Source organism: Aedes albopictus, chromosome 1 (genome assembly GCF_035046485.1).
Source record: "Aedes albopictus strain Foshan chromosome 1, AalbF5, whole genome shotgun sequence".
Lineage (NCBI taxonomy): Eukaryota > Metazoa > Arthropoda > Insecta > Diptera > Culicidae > Aedes > Aedes albopictus.
In genome coordinates, this window is record NC_085136.1 from 19,957,030 (window position 1) to 19,977,523 (window position 20,494).

Below are 20,494 nucleotides of genomic sequence, written 5' to 3' on the forward strand. Positions count from 1 at the left end.
AATTCCAGGAGGAATTCCAGGGGAATTCCAGGAGGAATTCCAGGGGAATTCCAGGAGGAATTCCAGGGGAATTCCAGGAGATTCAGGAGGAATTCCAGGGGGAATTCCAGGAGGAATTCCAGGGGAATTCCAGGAGGAATTCCAGGGGAATTCCAGGAGGAATTCCAGGGGAATTCCAGGAGGAATTCCAGGGAATTCCAGGAGGAATTCCAGGGATTCCAGAGGAATTCCAGGGGAATTCCAGGAGGAATTCCAGGGGAATTCCAGGAGGAATTCCAGGGGAATTCAGGAGGAATTCCAGGGGAATTCCAGGAGGAATTCCAGGGGAATTCCAGGAGGAATTCCAGGGGAATTCCAGGAGGAATTCCAGGGGAATTCCAGGAGGAATTCCAGGGGAATTCCAGGAGGAATTCCAGGGGAATTCCAGGAGGAATTCCAGGGGGAATTCCAGGAGGAATTCCAGGGGAATTCCAGGAGGAATTCCAGGGGAATTCCAGGAGGAATTCCAGGGGAATTCCAGGAGGAATTCCAGGGAATTCCAGGAGGAATTCCAGGGGAATTCCAGGAGGAATTCCAGGGGAATTCCAGGAGGAATTCCAGGGGAATTCCAGGAGGAATTCCAGGGGAATTCAGGAGGAATTCCAGGGGAATTCCAGGAGGAATTCCAGGGGAATTCCAGGAGGAATTCCAGGGGAATTCCAGGAGGAATTCCAGGGGAATTCCAGGAGGAATTACAGGGGAATTCCAGGAGGAATTCCAGGGGGAATTCCAGGAGGAATTCCAGGGGAATTCCAGGAGGAATTCCAGGGGAATTCCAGGAGGAATTCCAGGGGAATTCCAGGAGGAATTCCAGGGGAATACCAGGAGGAATTCGAGGGGAATTCCAGGAGGAAATCCAGGGGCATTCCAGGAGGAATTCCAGGAGGAATTCCAGGGGAATTCCAGGAGAATTCCAGGGGAATTCCAGGAGGAATTCCAGGGGAATTCCAGGAGGAATTCCAGGGGAATTCCAGGAGGAATTCCAGGGGAATTCCAGGAGGAATTCCAGGGGAATTCCAGGAGGAATTCCCAGGGGAATTCCAGGAGGAATTCCAGGGGAATTCCAGGAGGAATTCCAGGGGAATTCCAGGAGGAATTCCAGGGGAATTCCAGGAGGAATTCCAGGGGAATTCCAGGAGGAATTCCAGGGGAATTCCAGGAGGAATTCCAGGGGAATTCCAGGAGGAATTCCAGGGGAATTCCAGGAGGAATTCCAGGGGAATTCCAGGAGGAATTCCAGGGGAATTCCAGGAGGAATTCCAGGGGAATTCCAGGAGGAATTCCAGGGGAATTCCAGGAGGAATTCCAGGGGAATTCCAGGAGGAATTCCAGGGGAATTCCAGGAGGAATTCCAGGGGAATTCCAGGAGGAATTCCAGGGGAATTCCAGGAGGAATTCCAGGGGAATTCCAGGAGGAATTCCAGGGGAATTCCAGGAGGAATTCCAGGGGAATTCCAGGAGGAATTCCAGGGGAATTCCAGGAGGAATTCCAGGGGAATTCCAGGAGGAATTCCAGGGGAATTCCAGGAAGGAATTCCAGGGGAATTCCAGGAGGAATTCCAGGGGGAATTCCAGGAGGAATTCCAGGGGAATTCCAGGAGGAATTCCAGGGGAATTCCAGGAGGAATTTCCAGGGGAATTCCAGGAGGAATTCCAGGGGAATTCCAGGAGGAATTCCAGGGGAATTCCAGGAGGAATTCCAGGGGAATTCCAGGAGGAATTCCAGGGGAATTCCAGGAGGAATTCCAGGGGAATTCCAGGAGGAATTCCAGGGGAATTCCAGGAGGAATTCCAGGGGAATTCCAGGAGGAATTCCAGGGGAATTCCAGGAGGAATTCCAGGGGAATTCCAGGAGGAATTCCAGGGGAATTCCAGGAGGAATTCCAGGGGAATTCCAGGAGGAATTCGAGGGGAATTCCAGGAGGAATCAGGAATTCCAGGGGAATTCCAGGAGGAATTCCAGGGGCATTCCAGGGGAATTCCAGGAGGAATTCCAGGGGAATTCCAGGAGGAATTCCAGGGGAATTCCAGGAGGAATTCCAGGGGGAATTCCAGGAGGAATTCCAGGGGAATTCCAGGAGGAATTCCAGGGGAATTCCAGGAGGAATTCCAGGGGAATTCCAGGAAGAATTCCAGGGGAATTCCAGGAGGAATTCCAGGGGAATTCCAGGAGGAATTCCAGGGGAATTCCAGGAGGAATTCCAGGGGAATTCCAGGAGGAATTCCAGGGGGAATTCAGGAGGAATTCCAGGGGAATTCAGGAGGAATTCCAGGGGAATTCCAGGAGGAATTCCAGGGGGAATTCCAGGAGGAATTCCAGGGGAATTCCAGGAGGAATTCCAGGGGAATTCCAGGAGGGAATTCCAGGGGAATTCCAGGGGGAATTCCAGGAGGAATTCCAGGGGAATTCCAGGAGGAATTCCAGGGGAATTCCAGGAGGAATTCCAGGGGAATTCCAGGAGGAATTCCAGGGGAATTCCAGGAGGAATTCCAGGGGAATTCCAGGAGGAATTCCAGGGGAATTCCAGGAGGAATTCCAGGGGAATTCCAGGAGGAATTCCAGGGGAATTCCAGGAGGAATTCCAGGGGAATTCCAGGAGGAATTCCAGGGGAATTCCAGGAGGAATTCCAGGGGAATTCCAGGAGGAATTCCAGGGGAATTCCAGGAGGAATTCCAGGGGAATTCCAGGAGGAATTCCAGGGGAATTCCAGGAGGAATTCCAGGGGAATTCCAGGGGAATTCCAGGAGGAATTCCAGGGGAATTCCAGGAGGAATTCCAGGGGAATTCCAGGAGGAATTCCAGGGGAATTCCAGGAGGAATTCCAGGGGAATTCCAGGAGGAATTCCAGGGGAATTCCAGGAGGAATTCCAGGGGAATTCCAGGAGGAATTCCAGGGGAATTCCAGGAGGAATTCCAGGGGAATTCCAGGAGGAATTCCAGGGGAATTCCAGGAGGAATTCCAGGGGAATTCCAGGAGGAATTCCAGGGGAATTCCAGGAGGAATTCCAGGGGGAATTCCAGGAGGAATTCCAGGGGAATTCCAGGAGGAATTCCAGGGGAATTCCAGGAGGAATTCCAGGGGAATTCCAGGAGGAATTCCAGGGGAATTCCAGGAGGAATTCCAGGGGAATTCCAGGAGGAATTCCAGGGGAATTCCAGGAGGAATTATTCCAGGGGAATTCCAGGAGAATTATTCCAGGGGAATTCCAGGAGGAATTATTCCAGGGGAATTCCAGGAGGAATTCCAGGGGAATTCCAGGAGGAATTCCAGGGGAATTCCAGGAGGAATTCCAGGGGAATTCCAGGAGGAATTCCAGGGGAATTCCAGGAGGAATTCCAGGGGAATTCCAGGAGGAATTCCAGGGGAATTCCAGGAGGAATTCCAGGGGAATTCCAGGAGGAATTCCAGGGGAATTCCAGGAGGAATTCCAGGGAAATTCCAGGAGGAATTCCAGGGGAAATTCCAGGAGGAATTCCAGGGGAAATTCCAGGAGGAATTCCAGGGGAATTCTAGGAGGAATTCCAGGGGAATTCCAGGAGGAATTCCAGGGGAATTCCAGGAGGAATTCCAGGGGAATTCCAGGAGGAATTCCAGGGGAATTCCAGGAGGAATTCCAGGGGAATTCCAGGAGGAATTACAGGGGAATTCCAGGAGGAATTCCAGGGAATTCCAGGAGGAATTCCAGGGGAATTCCAGGAGGAATTCCAGGGGAATTCCAGGAGGAATTCCAGGGGAATTCCAGGAGGAATTCCAGGGGAATTCCAGGAGGAATTCCAGGGGAATTCCAGGAGGAATTCCAGGGGAATTCCAGGAGGAATTCCAGGGGGAATTCCAGGAGGAATTCCAGGGGAATTCCAGGAGGAATTCCAGGGGAATTCCAGGAGAAATTCCAGGGGAATTCCAGGAGGAATTCCAGGGGAATTCCAGGAGGAATTCCAGGGGAATTCCAGGAGGAATTCCAGGGGAATTCCAGGAGGAATTCCAGGGGAATTCCAGGAGGAATTCCAGGGGAATTCGCCAGGAGGAATTCCAGGGGAATTCCAGGAGGAATTCCAGGGGAATTCCAGGAGGAATTCCAGGGGAATTCCAGGAGGAATTCCAGGGGAATTCCAGGAGGAATTCCAGGGGAATTCCAGGAGGAATTCCAGGGGAATTCCAGGAGGAATTCCAGGGGAATTCCAGGAGGAATTCCAGGGGAATTCCAGGAGGAATTCCAGGGGAATTCCAGGGGAATTCCAGGAGGAATTCCAGGGGAATTCCAGGAGGAATTCCAGGGGAATTCCAGGAGGAATTCCAGGGGAATTCCAGGAGGAATTCCAGGGGAATTCCAGGAGGAATTCCAGGGGAATTCCAGGAGGAATTCCAGGGGAATTCCAGGAGGAATTTCCAGGGGAATTCCAGGAGGAATTCCAGGGGAATTCCAGGAGGAATTCCCAGGGGAATTCCAGGAGGAATTCCAGGGGAATTCCAGGAGGAATTCCAGGGGAATTCCAGGAGGAATTCCAGGGGAATTCCAGGAGGAATTCCAGGGGAATTCCAGGAGGAATTCCAGGGGAATTCCTGGAGGAATTCCAGGGGAATTCCCTGGAGGAATTCCAGGGGAATTCCAGGAGGAATTCCAGGGGAATTCCAGGAGGAATTCCAGGGGAATTCCAGGAGGAATTCCAGGGGAATTCCAGGAGGAATTCCAGGGGAATTCCAGGAGGAATTCCAGGGGAATTCCAGGAGGAATTCCAGGGGAATTCCAGGAGGAATTCCAGGGGAATTCCAGGAGGAATTCCAGGGGAATTCCAGGAGGAATTCCAGGGGAATTCCAGGAGGAATTCCAGGGGAATTCCAGGAGGAATTACAGGGGAATTCCAGGAGGAATTCCAGTCCTCACGATGCAGGCGACTTACTCCGCCAAAGCTCTACTTCTGAATGAGGTAGCATCACACTGTGATGCTTGCTGTCATCGACGCTTACTAGGGGAAGGACATCCAAGGGGAATGTCACTAATCTTTGTTCACACCCCACACGTTGTAGATCTGACAACTGCTGGTAGCGGATGGCGCTAATGTGTGAACAGCTGAGCTCTTGAACGGATGATTTTACTCAAATCTACTCCATGTTGAAGTAGACTGCAGAATCGCGCAATGCTCATTCAGAAAGTCTAGCAATGCGCCATATCGAGAGATGTCCTTGGATCCATCATGAGGCCCCTCAAAGGCGGAGAGTAGCAGCAGCGGCGTCATGGTCGCAATTTTTTCCGCAGTCAAGTTCGCAGATTGCGAACAATCCTCGGTACTCACTTTACGTAATTTATGTTTAGTCCCTTACTGTCAGAGCTGTCAGATCAGTGTAACACGCTAATTAAAATTTACACAAAAGGCAATTTACACGGAAAAAAATACACGGTTATGAATATTTATTGGGTATCGGACTGGTTACCGAAAATTTGATCGTTTTCTATGGTACATCGAGGTCTTGAAATTAGTCTATGGTATCACCTTCTAAATATTGTACACCGTGGGCACGGCTGTTTGAGTTAATTGATTTGACGTTTGAGCTCAAACGTCAAACGCAGAAACACGCGTTCGATATTTTTTTGAGTTGAACATCCGTAGAAATAATCATTTGAAAAGATTTTTAAGTATTTCATAAAGTAAAATCTGCTATACATAATAGATTTTTAAATTACCTTTCTATTGCAACCTCTATGAAAATTATTGAATTTCGCAGAAAAAAGAGAGTAAGCAAATTGAGCTTTGATCTGACGGGAATGACATACTCATCATTCACCAACACACATCGCCGCGGGTTATTTGCTCTATGTAATCCGAACTAGATAGCCTACTTTTCCGACGATTACGCATCACCAGTTAATATGCCTACATACAACAGGAAAATGTTATGATAAGGAAATACGGACATCACTCAATCAAACCCATCCATATCGACGGAGGACGGCGGCGCGGCGAACACAGTGAGTAAGTGTTCATTCAAGCAAGCAACCATCAGCAGTTGTCGCTGTCGGCAACACATGGTCGATCTCCCACCAAGCTCGCTAGCTGTTCCTCCATACTTTGATGATTATTAGGTATGGAGGACGATCGGAACGGTGCAGCAATGTATTCCATATTTTATTAGTCCACCGCCGGCGACTTTACGATCGATAAACTCGGTCTCCGGACCAATCAATGTCGGATTCGCGTTTGAATCTGTTCGAACAAGTAGGCCATGCGGCGATGGGTGACGGTCGCCATATGATACGATAGCCAAGATTTGTACACATGTAAATAGACACCCCGAAGGGGTGGGAACCCCCAAAGAAAATGCAAACTCCATAACAAATCAAGACAGCGTAACTCTATACGATCTGTCAATCGAATCCCTGAATCCCCGCAGGCGGAGTAAATATGTTATGGCCAATCACAGATTGGCCACAAGCGAGCGACGGTGACCTACCGGGGTCAATAAAGGGTTCATTTTACTGCTCCCGTTTTTCGCACTTCCCACCCTTCTTGTATGTGTAAAAAACTTGTGCGGTACATATGGTCGCAACAGCATCATCAGAGGAGGCGGAAATCGCACAAGTCTTTACGACCTCGAGTCACCCCCCGACGAGCGAGTCAATAAAGATAACGAAAAATTCCGGAGCATCCACAATAGAGCGTTCCTGTCAGATTGTATCGTAGCATTTTATTATTTTTATTTGAAAAGCAAAGCTTGCATCACGCGGAGGAATTCCTACTGGAAATCCTCCTGGAATTCCTACTGGAATTCCTCCTGGAATTCCTACTGGAATTCCTCCTGGAATTCCTACTGGAATTCCTCCTGGAATTCCTACTGGAATTCCTCCTGGAATTCCTACTGGAATTCATCCTGGAATTCCTACTGGAATTCATCCTGGAATTCCTACTGGAATTCCTCCTGGAATTCCTACTGGAATTCCTCCTGAAATTCCTACTGGAATTCCTACTGGAATTCCTCCTGGAATTCCTACTGGAAATCCTCCTGGAATTCCTACTGGAATTCCTCCTGGAATTCCTACTAGAATTCCTCCTGGAATTCCTACTGGAATTCCTCCTGGAATTCCTACTGGAATTCCTCCTGGAATTCCTACTGGAATTCCTCCTGGAATTCCTACTGGAATTCCTCCTGGAATTCCTACTGGAATTCCTCCTGGAATTCCTACTGGAATTCCTCCTGGAATTCCTACTGGAATTCCTCCTGGAATTCCTACTGGAATTCCTCCTGGAATTCCTACTGGAATTCCTCCTGGAATTCCTACTGGAATTCCTCCTGGAATTCCTACTGGAATTCCTCCTGGAATTCCTACTGGAATTCCTCCTGGAATTCCTACTGGAATTCCTCCTGGAATTCCTACTGGAATTCCTCCTGGAATTCTTACTGGAATTCCTCCTGGAATTCCTACTGGAATTCCTCCTGGAATTCCTACTGGAATTCCTCCTGGAATTCCTACTGGAATTCCTCCTGGAATTCCTACTGGAATTCCTCCTGGAATTCCTCCTGGAATTCCTACTGGAATTCCTACTGGAATTCCTACTGGAATTCCTCCTGGAATTCCTACTGGAATTCCTCCTGGAAGGAGGAATTCCAGTCCAGGAGCAATTCCAGGAGCAATTACAGGGGAATTCCAGGAGCAATTCCAGGGGAATTCCAGGAGCAATTCCAGGGGAATTCTAGGAGCAATTCCAGGGGAATTCCAGGAGCAATTCCAGGAGCAATTACAGGGGAATTCCAGGAGCAATTCCAGGGGAATTCCAGGAGCGATTCCAGAGGAATTCCAGGAGGAATTCCAGAGGAATTCCAGGAGAATTCCAGGGGAATTCCAGGAGGAATTCCAGGGGAATTCCAGGAGGAATTCCAGGGGAATTCCAGGAGGAATTCCAGGGGAATTCCAGGAGGAATTCCAGGGGAATTCCAGGAGGAATTCCAGGGGAATTCCAGGAGGAATTCCAGGGGAATTCCAAGAGGAATTCCAGGGGAATTCCAGGAGGAATTCCAGGGGAATTCCAGGAGGAATTCCAGGGGAATTCCAGGAGGAATTCCAGGGGAATTCCAGGAGGAATTCCAGGGGAATTCCAGGAGGAATTCCAGGGGAATTCCAGGAGGAATTCCAGGGGAATTCCAGGAGGAATTCCAGGGGAATTCCAGGAGGAATTCCAGGGGAATTCCAGGAGGAATTCCAGGGGAATTCCAGGAGGAATTCCAGGGGAATTCCAGGAGGAATTCCAGGGGAATTCCAGGAGGAATTCCAGGGGAATTCCAGGAGGAATTCCAGGGGAATTCCAGGAGGAATTCCAGGGGAATTCCAGGAGGAATTCCAGGAGGAATTCCAGGGGAATTCCAGGAGGAATTCCAGGGGAATTCCAGGAGGAATTCCAGGGGAATTCCAGGAGGAATTCCAGGGGAATTCCAGGAGGAATTCCAGGGGAATTCCAGGAGGAATTCCAGGGGAATTCCAGGAGGAATTCCAGGGGAATTCCAGGAGGAATTCCAGGGGAATTCCAGGAGGAATTCCAGGGGAATTCCAGGAGGAATTCCAGGAGGAATTCCAGGGGAATTCCAGGAGGAATTCCAGGGGAATTCCAGGAGGAATTCCAGGGGAATTCCAGGAGGAATTCCAGGGGAATTCCAGGAGGAATTCCAGTGGAATTCCAGAGGAATTCCAGAGGAATTCCAGAGGAACTCCAATAGGAACTCCAGAGGAATTCCAATAGGAACTCTAGAGGAATTCCAGGAGGAATTCCAGAGGAATAGGACAGATCGGTGAAGTACTAGATTTGTAGTAATGAGCTGAATTTTAGTATGGTGAGAAGGTCAATTCTTCGTTTCTGCACTGAAATGGTGCAAAAAGCGTGGGTATTATGATTCCTTGTCTAATTTGATGCTGTTTGAGCAAAACTTTGGGCAACAGTGTTGTTGTTTTCTCCATTTCTTGCAAGATAAACAACATAGTTATCCAAAGTTTTGCTCAAAAAGCATCAAATTAGACAACGAATCATAATACCCATGCTTTTTGTACCATTTCAATGCAGAAACAGAGAACTGGCCTTCTCAGCATACTAAAATTCAGCTCATTACTACAAATCTAGTACTACACCGAAGGTGCCCCATTCCAGGAGGAATTCCAGAGGAATTCCAGGAGGAATTCCAGAGGAATTCCAGGAGGAATTCCAGAGGAATTCCAGGAGGAATTCCAGAGGAATTCCAGGAGGAATTCCAGAGGAATTCCAGGAGGAATTCCAGAGGAATTTCAGGAGGAATTCCAGAGGAATTCCAGGAGGAATTCCAGAGGAATTCCTGGAGGAATTCCAGAGGAATTCCAGGAGGAATTCCAGAGGAATTCCAGGAGGAATTCCAGAGGAATTCCAGGAGGAATTCCAGAGGAATTCCAGGAGGAATTCCAGAGGAATTCCTGGAGGAATTCCAGAGGAATTCCAGGAGGAACTCCAGAGGAATTCCAGGAGGAATTCCAGAGGAATTCCAGGAGGAATTCCAGAGGAATTCCAGGAGGAATTCCAGAGGAATTCCAGGAGGAATTCCAGAGGAATTCCAGGAGGAATTCCAGAGGAATTCCAGGAGGAATTCCAGAGGAATTCCAGGAGGAATTCCAGAGGAATTCCAGGAGGAATTCCAGAGGAATTCCAGGAGGAATTCCAGAGGAATTCCAGGAGGAATTCCAGAGGAATTCCAGGAGGAATTCCAGAGGAATTCCAGGAGGAATTCCAGAGGAATTCCAGGAGGAATTCCAGAGGAATTCCAGGAGGAATTCCAGAGGAATTCCAGGAGGAATTCCAGAGGAATTCCAGGAGGAATTCCAGAGGAATTCCAGGAGGAATTCCAGAGGAATTCCAGGAGGAATTCCAGAGGAATTCCAGGAGGAATTCCAGAGGAATTCCAGGAGGAATTCCAGAGGAATTCCAGGAGGAATTCCAGAGGAATTCCAGGAGGAATTCCAGAGGAATTCCAGGAGGAATTCCAGAGGAATTCCAGGAGGAATTCCAGAGGAATTCCAGGAGGAATTCCAGAGGAATTCCAGGAGGAATTCCAAAGGAATTCCAGGAGGAATTCCAAAGGAATTCCAGGAGGAATTCCAGAGGAATTCCAGGAGGAATTCCAGAGGAATTCCAGGAGGAATTCCAGAGGAATTCCAGGAGGAATTCCAGAGGAATTCCAGGAGGAATTCCAGAGGAATTCCAGAGGAATTCCAGGAGGAATTCCAGGAGGAATTCCAGAGGAATTCCAGGAGAAATTCCAGAGGAATTCCAGGAGGAATTCCAGGGGAATTCCAGGAGCAATTCCAGGGGAATTCCAGGAGGAATTCCAGAGGAATTCCAGGAGGAATTCCAGAGGAATTCCAGGAGGAATTCCAGAGGAATTCCAGGAGGAATTCCAGAGGAATTCCAGGAGGAATTCCAGAGGAATTCCAGGAGGAATTCCAGAGGAATTCCAGGAGGAATTCCAGAGAAATTCCAAGGGGAATTCCAGGGGGAATTCCAGAGGAATTCCAGGGGGAATTCCAGAGGAATTCCAGGGGGAATTCCAGAGGAATTCCAGGGGGAATTCCAGAGGAATTCCAGGGAGAATTCCAGAGGAATTCCAGGGAGAATTCCAGAGGAATTCCAGGGAGAATTCCAGAGGAATTCCAAGAGGAAATCTAGACAAATTGCAGGAGGAATTCCAGAGAAATTCCAAGGGGAATTCCAGGGGGAATTCCAGAGGAATTCCAGGAGAAATTCCAGAGGAATTCCAGGAGGAATTCCAGGGGAATTCCAGGAGCAATTCCAGGGGAATTCCAGGAGGAATTCCAGAGGAATTCCAGGAGGAATTCCAGAGGAATTCCAGGAGGAATTCCAGAGGAATTCCAGGAGGAATTCCAGAGGAATTCCAGGAGGAATTCCAGAGGAATTCCAGGAGGAATTCCAGAGGAATTAAGGAGGAATTCCAGAGGAATTCCAGGAGGAATTCCAGAGGAATTCCAGGAGGAATTCCAGAGGAATTCCAGGAGGAATTCCAGAGAAATTCCAAGGGGAATTCCAGGGGGAATTCCAGAGGAATTCCAGGGGGAATTCCAGAGGAATTCCAGGGGGAATTCCAGAGGAATTCCAGGGGGAATTCCAGAGGAATTCCAGGGGGAATTCCAGAGGAATTCCAGGGAGAATTCCAGAGGAATTCCAGGGAGAATTCCAGAGGAATTCCAGGGAGAATTCCAGAGGAATTCCAAGAGGAAATCTAGACAAATTGCAGGAGGAATTCCAGAGGAATTCCAGAGGAATTCCAGGAGGAATTCCAGAGGAATTCCAGGAGGAATTCCAGAGGAATTCCAGGAGGAATTCCAGAGGAATTCCAGGAGGAATTCCAGAGAAATTCCAAGGGGAATTCCAGGGGGAATTCCAGAGGAATTCCAGGGGGAATTCCAGAGGAATTCCAGGGGGAATTCCAGGGGAATTCCAGGGGGAATTCCAGAGGAATTCCAGGGAGAATTCCAGAGGAATTCCAGGGAGAATTCCAGAGGAATTCCAGGGAGAATTCCAGAGGAATTCCAGGGAGAATTCCAGAGGAATTCCAGGAGGAAATCTTATTGGGCGGACTACTTTCGGACAATAAAAATACCGGAATTTAACTTAATAAAACCGCGAACATTTATTGTTAACTTTCTCTTATTGAGTCCAATTCACTAATGACAGAATGAACAGCGCTTGGCGCGCAAGCAAAGGAAAATAACATTGGGCGATACAAATATAAAGATCGATTACACACTAATATGAAATTGTGTACTTTATCACCCCTGCTCAATTTCAGATCGTTGAGAGGTTCAGCTCCTCCCGAAGTCGACAAAATGGCCCACCAGGTAGAGATTTCGTCATGATGTCTGCCACTTGTCGCTCTGATGGAATGTACTCCAGTCGAATACGCCCCTGCTGAATCAAGCTTCGGATGTAGTGCAGCTTCACGTCAACATGTTTCAGCCTGCCGTGGTCCTTCGGATCATTCACAACTCTTATGGTTGACTGGTTATCTTCAAAATACGTTACGGGGGCACTCAGCTTGTAACCAATTTCCTCCAACAACCGAATCAGCCATACTCCCTCGCAGACCGCTGTACTGAGTGCGACCAACTCAGCTTCTGTCGATGACAATGACACAGTTTGCTGTTTTCGAGTAAGCCAAGTTGTTACGCATCCAAAGACTCTGAATACATAACCTGTCACCGAACGTCTGTCGATGATGCTGTTTGCCCAATCCGCATCGCAGTAAGCCGCTATTACTTCCGCCTTGTCATCTCCTCTGTACTCTAGTCCTAGGTCAACAGTGCCCTTGATGTACCGAAGAAGACGTTTGAGATGCGTCCAGTGTTCCTCAGTCGGACAACTTTGGAACTGACTGTAATAGTTTACCGATGCACAAAGATCCGGCCGAGTTGTCAAGGTCACGTACATCAAACACCCTATCAACTCTCTGTATGGCTTCGATGTACGCTTCGACTCATCTCCTTTTTCAAGTTTCAGACGACACTCCATTGGTACTTTAGTCGGTTTGCAGTCGGACATGTTAAAGCGGTTCAACAAGCCCTCAAGGTACCGTCGCTGGCTAATGCGCATGACTCGTTTCTCCATATCCCTTTCGATGCACATCCCAAGAAAACTGGTAACTTCGCCGATGTCGGTCATATCGAATTCTCTCGACAGACAGCCCTTTGTGGAAGTAGGCGATGGTGACGCGTAGCGGCAAGCAACCCTAGCAACCTTAGCAACCCTATTTTGTTATCTGTTATCAATAAAGAGAAAATTTGTTCATTACTATTCTGAGAGCCAAACCGATTAGTTCATTTTATTAACGCTCTACGGCCAGCCCCCCAATAGGTTATGGGCCTATAGAAGTAGTTCACGAAGATTATTTTCAAGTCGTCGGAGTTCTTTACGATAATTGGATTTACCGGAAGAATTCGAAGAGGTCTACGCTGTAATTGGATTTACCGGAGGACCGCAACATGGACGGGAACAAGTTCGCCGTCGAGAAGCTGAGCAACAGCAATTTCGAAAGCTGGAAGTTCAACGTTCAAATGCTCCTGATTCGAGAAGAGTTATGGAAGTATATAGAAGAAGATGCCCCGATTCCGCTAACTGATGCCTGGAAGAAAGGTGACCAGAAGACGCGGGCTACCATTGCTCTACTAGTCGGAACGACCCAGCGAAGATTGATCCAGAAATGCACAACCGCGAAGCAAACCTGGGAAGTTTTGGTCAATCACCATCAAAAGTCAAGCATCACTTCAGTTCTGGCAATGCTGCGCCGGGTGATCAACATGCAGTACACGGAGGGCGACGACCTGGAACGACACCTGATGGAGATGGAAGACCTGTTCGAACGGATCGCAAACGCCGGGTACGAGTTGCCGCCCAAGATAACGATGCTGATGGTGTTACGAAGCATGCCGGAGTCCTACGACAATTTGGGTATCGCATTGGAGAATCGCCCCGACACCGAACTGACGATGGAACTGATTCGCGGAAAGTTAATCGATGAAGCCCTGAAGCGACGAGACAACACTCGAGGTGAGTCATTGCTGAAAGTACAATCCGGATCGAAGCAGGTGGTGTGCCATCACTGCCACAAACCGGGACACAAGAAACAAGATTGCCGACAACTGAACCAGAAGAGAGAAGTGTACCCTGCCAAGGATCGCAAACCGTTCAAACCAAAGGCTCGTGTTGTGAAGGAAGAAAGCAACTGCGCTGAATTCGCTTTTGCAACCGGATCGAAGAAGACGTTCAGGCCCAACGGATGGATAGTCGATTCTGGTGCGTCAAGTCATATGTGTGGAAACGAAGATTTTTTCGATGAGATGACACCGCTTTCCGGAACAACCGTTACACTCGCAGATGGGAATGTTGCAGAAGTGAAGGCCAAAGGAAGCGGACGATTGTTTTGCGAAGCCAAGGATGGGATGCCGAAGAAAATAAACCTGTCGGAAGTTCTGCTGATTCAGGAGTTGGAAACGAACCTGGTTTCTGTTAGTAAGCTGACCGAGAAAGGAGCTGAAGTCGTATTTGCCGGAAACAACTGTGAAATTTCGCACAACGGGATGCCTGCAGCTACAGCCGTGAAGTCTGGAGGATTGTACTACGTCAAGCTGATGAAACCTGAAACCGCAGCAGCAGTTCACACCAACGAATGTCTGCATCACTGGCACAGGAAATTGGGACACCGAGATCCAAACGCTATTCGTCAAATGATCAACAGCAAGCTCGTCACAGGAATACAAATTGAAGATTGTCCAGTAGAGGAAGCGTGCGAGTGCTGCCTGGAAGGAAAAATGGCTCGTTTACCCTTTCCCAAGGAGGCAACAGGATCATCTCGGAGCATTCTGGAGCTGGTTCACACGGATATTTGTGGTCCGATGAAGACACCCACACCTGGAGGATCAAGATACTTTATGACCATGATAGATGACAGATCAAGATTCACGGTGGTGTATTTTTTGCAACGGAAGTCAGAAGCGGTTGACAAGATAATTCAGTACGTCAGGATGGTAGAAACGCGTTTTGGAAAGAAGCCTTCAATCATACGATCGGACCAGGGCGGTGAATACAAGTCAAAGGCACTCGGAAGATTCTACCGTGCAGAAGGGATTACTCCGCAATACACTGCTGCCTATTCCCCGCAGCAGAATGGAGTCGCCGAAAGGAAAAATCGCAGTCTCGTGGAAATGGCCAGATGTCTCCTAATTGATGCGAAGCTTGGATACCGATATTGGGCGGAAGCAGTAAACACAGCAGCTCATTTGCAGAACGTTCTTCCGTCAAGATCAGTTCAGAAAACGCCGTACGAACACTGGTATGGAACGGTTCCTGATTTGAAGCACTTGCAGATATTTGGAAGTTCAGCATATGTTCACGTTCCGGATCAAAAACGAACCAAGTTGGAGCCGAAAGCAGTCAAGATGATTTTCATCGGATACTCGGACCATCATAAGGCGTACAAGTTCATTGATCCTGATACCGACAAAGTTGTGATCAGCAGAGATGCTCGTTTTCTCAAAGAGGATGACCGTACGAAAGAGGCTACCAATCCTGAAGTTGTTGAATTTGAATGTGATCCAGAAACACCGGATGAAACACCAGATGAAATACCAACCCAAGTGGAATTCGAAGAGGACCTGTCGGAAGCGGAATCTACACTCGTTCAGGAGGAGGAGCAGTCCGAGTCAGGCGATAGCAGCATCGAGTTTCTCAGCAGCACCGAAGAAGTTCCTGATTCACCACTGCCCCGGCGATCGGAAAGAAGTACCAAAGGTAAACCACCCGCACGATACTTTGAGTCGCTGAACATCATCTACAAGCAGCAATCCGAGCCGCGAACGTATGAAGAGGCGGTAACTGGTCCTGAGAGCGAGATGTGGATAGCAGCTATCGAGGACGAACTCAAGTCTCAAAAGGAGAATCACACTTGGGATTTAGTGAAGCTTCCTGCCGGGAGAAAAGCAATTGGATGCAAATGGATATTTAAAAGGAAACTGGACGAACAAGGCAACGTGGTGCGGTATAAGGCAAGACTTGTAGCTCAAGGATTCACACAAAAGTTTGGAATTGACTACGATGAAGTTTTTGCACCGGTTGTCAAACCCGTTACCTTCAAGATTCTTGCTACAGTTGCTGCCCAAAGGAAGCTGTTGTTGAAACACGCTGATGTCAAGACAGCCTACTTACACGGAGAACTTCAAGAAACTGTCTACATGAAACAACCTGCTGGAATAGCCTCAACCGACAAGAACGCAGTTTGCCACCTTCGCAAGAGTCTCTATGGTTTGAAGCAGGCTGCTCGAGTCTGGAATACCACGTTTGATGCTGCGTTGAAGAAGATGGGATTTACGCAATCGAAGAACGATTCCTGCCTCTATTACCGTGGGACAGGCGAGAACACCGTTTATTTGGCTGTTTACGTTGATGACATCATTGTGGCCTGTCGGACCGAGGAGGAGTATTCCGAAATCATCAAAGGATTAAACAAACATTTCACTGTCACGTCATTGGGCAACATTCGCTATTTCCTTGGAGTTGAAGTGAAACGAACTGATGACCGTATTTCGTTGAATCAAGCCGGATACATCAAGAAGCTGCTGAGTCGTTTCGGAATGGAGGAAGCGAAACCATCCAAGATTCCGTTGGATCCCGGGTATTTGCAAACCAAGGAGGAGACGAGTGAGATGCTACCAAACAACACGCAGTATGCCAGCCTAGTCGGTGGTTTGCTTTATGTTTCTGTAAGTACCCGACCCGACATAGCTGCTAGCGTTTCGATCCTGGGACGAAAAGTGAGTTGCCCATCCCAAGCCGACTGGGTAGAAGCGAAACGGATTCTACGTTATTTGAAGCACACGTTGGACCATGAGCTGATACTGGGCATCAAACCAGATCCACTAACCGTGTACGTTGACGCGGATTGGGCCGGAGACGCGAAGGACAGGAAATCGACATCTGGATATTTGCTGCAACTGAATGGCGGTTCAATATTCTGGAGTTCCAAGAAGCAAACATGTGTTTCACTGAGCAGTACGGAAGCTGAGTACATAGCGCTTGCAGTATGCTGCCAGGAAGTCCAATGGATTTTGCGGATTCCGGAAGATTTCTCTGTGCCAGTCAACCTGCCCATTACGATTTTTGAAGATAATCAATCTTGCATTAAGCAACTATCATCACCAAATGTAAGTCGCAGATCCAAACACGTCGAAACCAAGAACCATTATATTCGAGAGATGCAGGCCAATGGAGAAATTCAAGCGGTATACTGTTCGACCGAAGAAATGGTTGCCGACATGTTAACTAAGCCACTTCATGCGGTGAAGCTACGTAAGTTCCGAGAAGCAGCTGGAATATTACCATCGAGGAGTGTGGAAGTAGGCGATGGTGACGCGTAGCGGCAAGCAACCCTAGCAACCTTAGCAACCCTATTTTGTTATCTGTTATCAATAAAGAGAAAATTTGTTCATTACTATTCTGAGAGCCAAACCGATTAGTTCATTTTATTAACGCTCTACGGCCAGCCCCCCAATACCCTTGACAATCTTTATCTCCTTCTGGTTATGTCCGATGATCAGAATGTCATCCACGTATAGGATCAGGTAGACCCTCTTGTCCTTCTAGCCTCGCCAATACAGGCATTGGTCGCAGGTGCTCCGCTTGAAACCGAGTCTGGCAATGAATCGGTGGAACCGATCATTCCAAGCCTTAGACGCCTGCTTTAGGCCGTACAGCGACTTATGCAGCCGACATATCAGGTCCTGTCCTTCCACGAAACCTTCAGCTTGTGACATGTAGATCTCCTCACTCAGGTCACCGTAGAGAAAGGCCGTCCGAACGTCCATCTGGTGTACAAACATCCGTTCCTGGTTCGCCACAGCCAGCATGGTACGCAGCGTATCCAATTTTACAACCGGTGAGTAGGTTTCCGTGTAATCAAATCCGAAACGTTGGCTAAAACCTCTCGCGACAAGCCGGGCTTTGTAACGGTCTGGATTTCCACCTTCGCCTGGCTTCACCCGGAACACCCACTTACACGAAATCGGCACCCGACCCTTCGGTAGTGTCTCCAATGTCCAGGTTTGGTTTCGCCGCAAGGAATCCATTTCGTCCTGTATTGCTGCTTGCCACTTCGGCCAATCCGCCCTCTTCTTCAATTCCGCGATACTGTCTGGAAGATTCTCCACATATTCCATTGCGCCCAAAGCAACTCCCGCAAAAGTCATATCATAGTCCTTTGCCCACACTGGTGGCTTTCTCACTCGACCCGATGACGTTGCACTGATCGTCTCACCACCACTTGCTTCTTCAACAGTCTCATCTTCCAGAGTATCGTCACAAGAATCGAAAATTTCGGACACTTCACGTTCAGGCACTTCTTGTTCTTCATGTTCTTCTTCATGTTCTATTTCCTGTTCTTCTTCATATTTTTTTTCGTCTTTATCGGATTCCCCACCGTTTTCAATGTCAGTAATTGGGGGGCCGACCACACTTTCAGTCCACTTATTGTCTTTCTTTTCATTTGCACTCACTTTCGAAGCTTCGTCGATAATCACATCTCGAACAGTCACAATTTTCCGCTCCTCGGGCTTCCACACTCGATAACCGTTCGTTCCATATCCCACGAAGACTCCTTTCCAACTTTTCTCATCAAGTTTTCGTCGCTTCTCTTTTGGAATGTGGCAGTAGGCCATGGATCCAAACACTCGCAATTTTGACACATCCGGTTTTCTCCCTTCGAACATTTCGTACGGTGTCAGCTTCTGGCCGATGGCGCTAGCCGGACTCCTATTGGCCAGGAACGCCGCGGTCTGCACCGCTTCGCCCCAGAACTTCCGACTGATTCCGGAATCGAAGACCATCGATCGAGCCTTCTCAACCAGTGTTCGATTCATCCGTTCATTGGTGCCGTTCTGCTCCGGACAATAAGGTACCGTAAACTCCATCTTGATACCCTTCTGCTGACAAAAAGACCGCATCTGGTTGCAGGTATATTCCCCGCCGTTGTCAGAACGGAAGCGAGAAGTTTTCACCCCAAACTTCGCAGTCATTTGCGCTTCGTACTCCTGAAAACGCTGAACCACCTCGTCCTTCGAATGGAGTAGATAAACCACCGTGAATCTGGACCAGTCGTCGATGAAGGTGACGAAATATTTGTGGCCATTCCATCCCGCCGGTGTCACTGGCCCGCAGACATCAGAATGTACGAGCTCCAGTACCCGACTCGAACGCCGCTCCTCTTGCAGCGTGAACGGATTCCTCGTTTGTTTAGCTGCTACACACGCCTCACAAACAATCGTCGATTTCTCACCTCCATTCTCTTCCAGGCCCTTCACCATTCCGTTCTTGATGAGACACGACAAATTGCGCTCCCCAAGATGCCCATAACGACGATGCCACAACTCTGTTGCTTTATTTATTTGCCCGGAGAAATACAAGGAACTGCACTCACCTTTTGCTGCGTAGAAGTTGAGCTCGTAGAGCTTATCACGCCGTTGCCCGGTGGCCACCACCTTTGAGCCTCGCTGAATTTCTACACTACCATCCTCGAACACCACTCTCATACCTGCAGCTTCGATTTTGCTGATGGAAAACAGGTTGCAACGGGCTTCCGGGATGAAAACCGCTCCTGCCACCGTCGCTTCGATGGTTTTTCCACCAACCACCGCCAGTACCGGAACATCACCAGCAAACTTTGCAGTTACCCACTCTCCACTCTTCGCGACAGCGATTCGCATCGGCCGCTCCAACGGAACAAGTTTTGAAAACAGCCGCTTGTCGTTGCAAATATGCTCCGTGGCCCCGGAGTCGATGAACCACTGGATCTTGTTTTGCTTGCTTGGCATCTGGTCACTCGTCAGGAACATTACACCGTCGTCGTCATCCTTTTCTGCCACATGCGCCTTCCCGGAATACTTCTTCTCGGCCTTCTTCTTGTCGGGACACTCCGATAGCTTGTGGCCTTCCTTCTGGCAACCGAAACACGTAAAGGGTTTCTTCTGCTTCGGTAGCTTTCGCGACGCACCTCGTGGCCCACCTCCGGAAAAAGCTGCTTCACTTTTCACGCTACCGCTACTGCTGACCAAAGTACTCTTCCGTTTAATTTCCTCGTCGGGCAGCCGGCACTTGACGAAGTCCATCGTAAGCTGCTCCTCCGGCTGCGACTCGATGGAGGTCACCACCGCATCGTACTCGGAACCCAGCGATAACAGCAATCGACAAACGACATCGATGTCATCCATCTGACCGCCGGCGTTGCGATACATACGGATCAGACGATCGAATCTGACGAAATGATCCTGCAGCGAGCCCTCCGTGTATCTTAGCTCGTGCATTTGTCGATTCAAATGAAGCCGTTTCGCCACGCTCTTCCTCTCGAAAATCCTCACCAACGCGTCCCACATTTGTTTGGGAGTTTCACGACCTTGAAGGTGCTCCAGCTGATCGTCGTGGATGCTGGCCACCAGCATCGATTTGCATTTTCGGTTCTGCTTCTGGCGCTTTTCCAAAGCCTTCGCTTTCTGGAGTTTCACTTCCGCCGAGTCGCCCGGTTCGACCTTGAGTCCCGCCACATCATCCAGTTCCGTCTCGATGCAGTCCACCAACTCATGCTCTTCCAGCAAGGTGAGCATCCGGAACTTCCATGCGGCGAAATTCGTACCATCAAATATGGCGACGCGAAGAGTTTCCTCCCGATCGTGGCTTTCCATTTTCACGCACTTTTACGACCGAAAAACACTGAACTTTACCGATCCGCGATCCGAAAACGTTGCTGGGCCCATAACCTATTGGGCGGACTACTTTCGGACAATAAAAATACCGGAATTTAACTTAATAAAACCGCGAACATTTATTGTTAACTTTCTCTTATTGAGTCCAATTCACTAATGACAGAATGAACAGCGCTTGGCGCGCAAGCAAAG

At 48.7% G+C, this 20,494-nt stretch overlaps 1 protein-coding gene and 1 long non-coding RNA gene across 2 annotated transcripts in view; one reads left to right on the forward strand and one right to left on the reverse strand.

Moving 5' to 3' along the window:
• The window catches only part of LOC109433599 (uncharacterized), a 192,020-nt gene that overhangs the window by 100,460 nt on the left and 71,066 nt on the right, over positions 1-20,494 (reverse strand). The window lies entirely within an intron of this gene.
• On the forward strand, positions 17,409-19,038 carry LOC134284830 (uncharacterized). Its single transcript, XR_009995958.1, has 3 exons — positions 17,409-18,501; positions 18,561-18,833; positions 18,899-19,038. It is a non-coding gene; the product is annotated as an uncharacterized LOC134284830 (long non-coding RNA).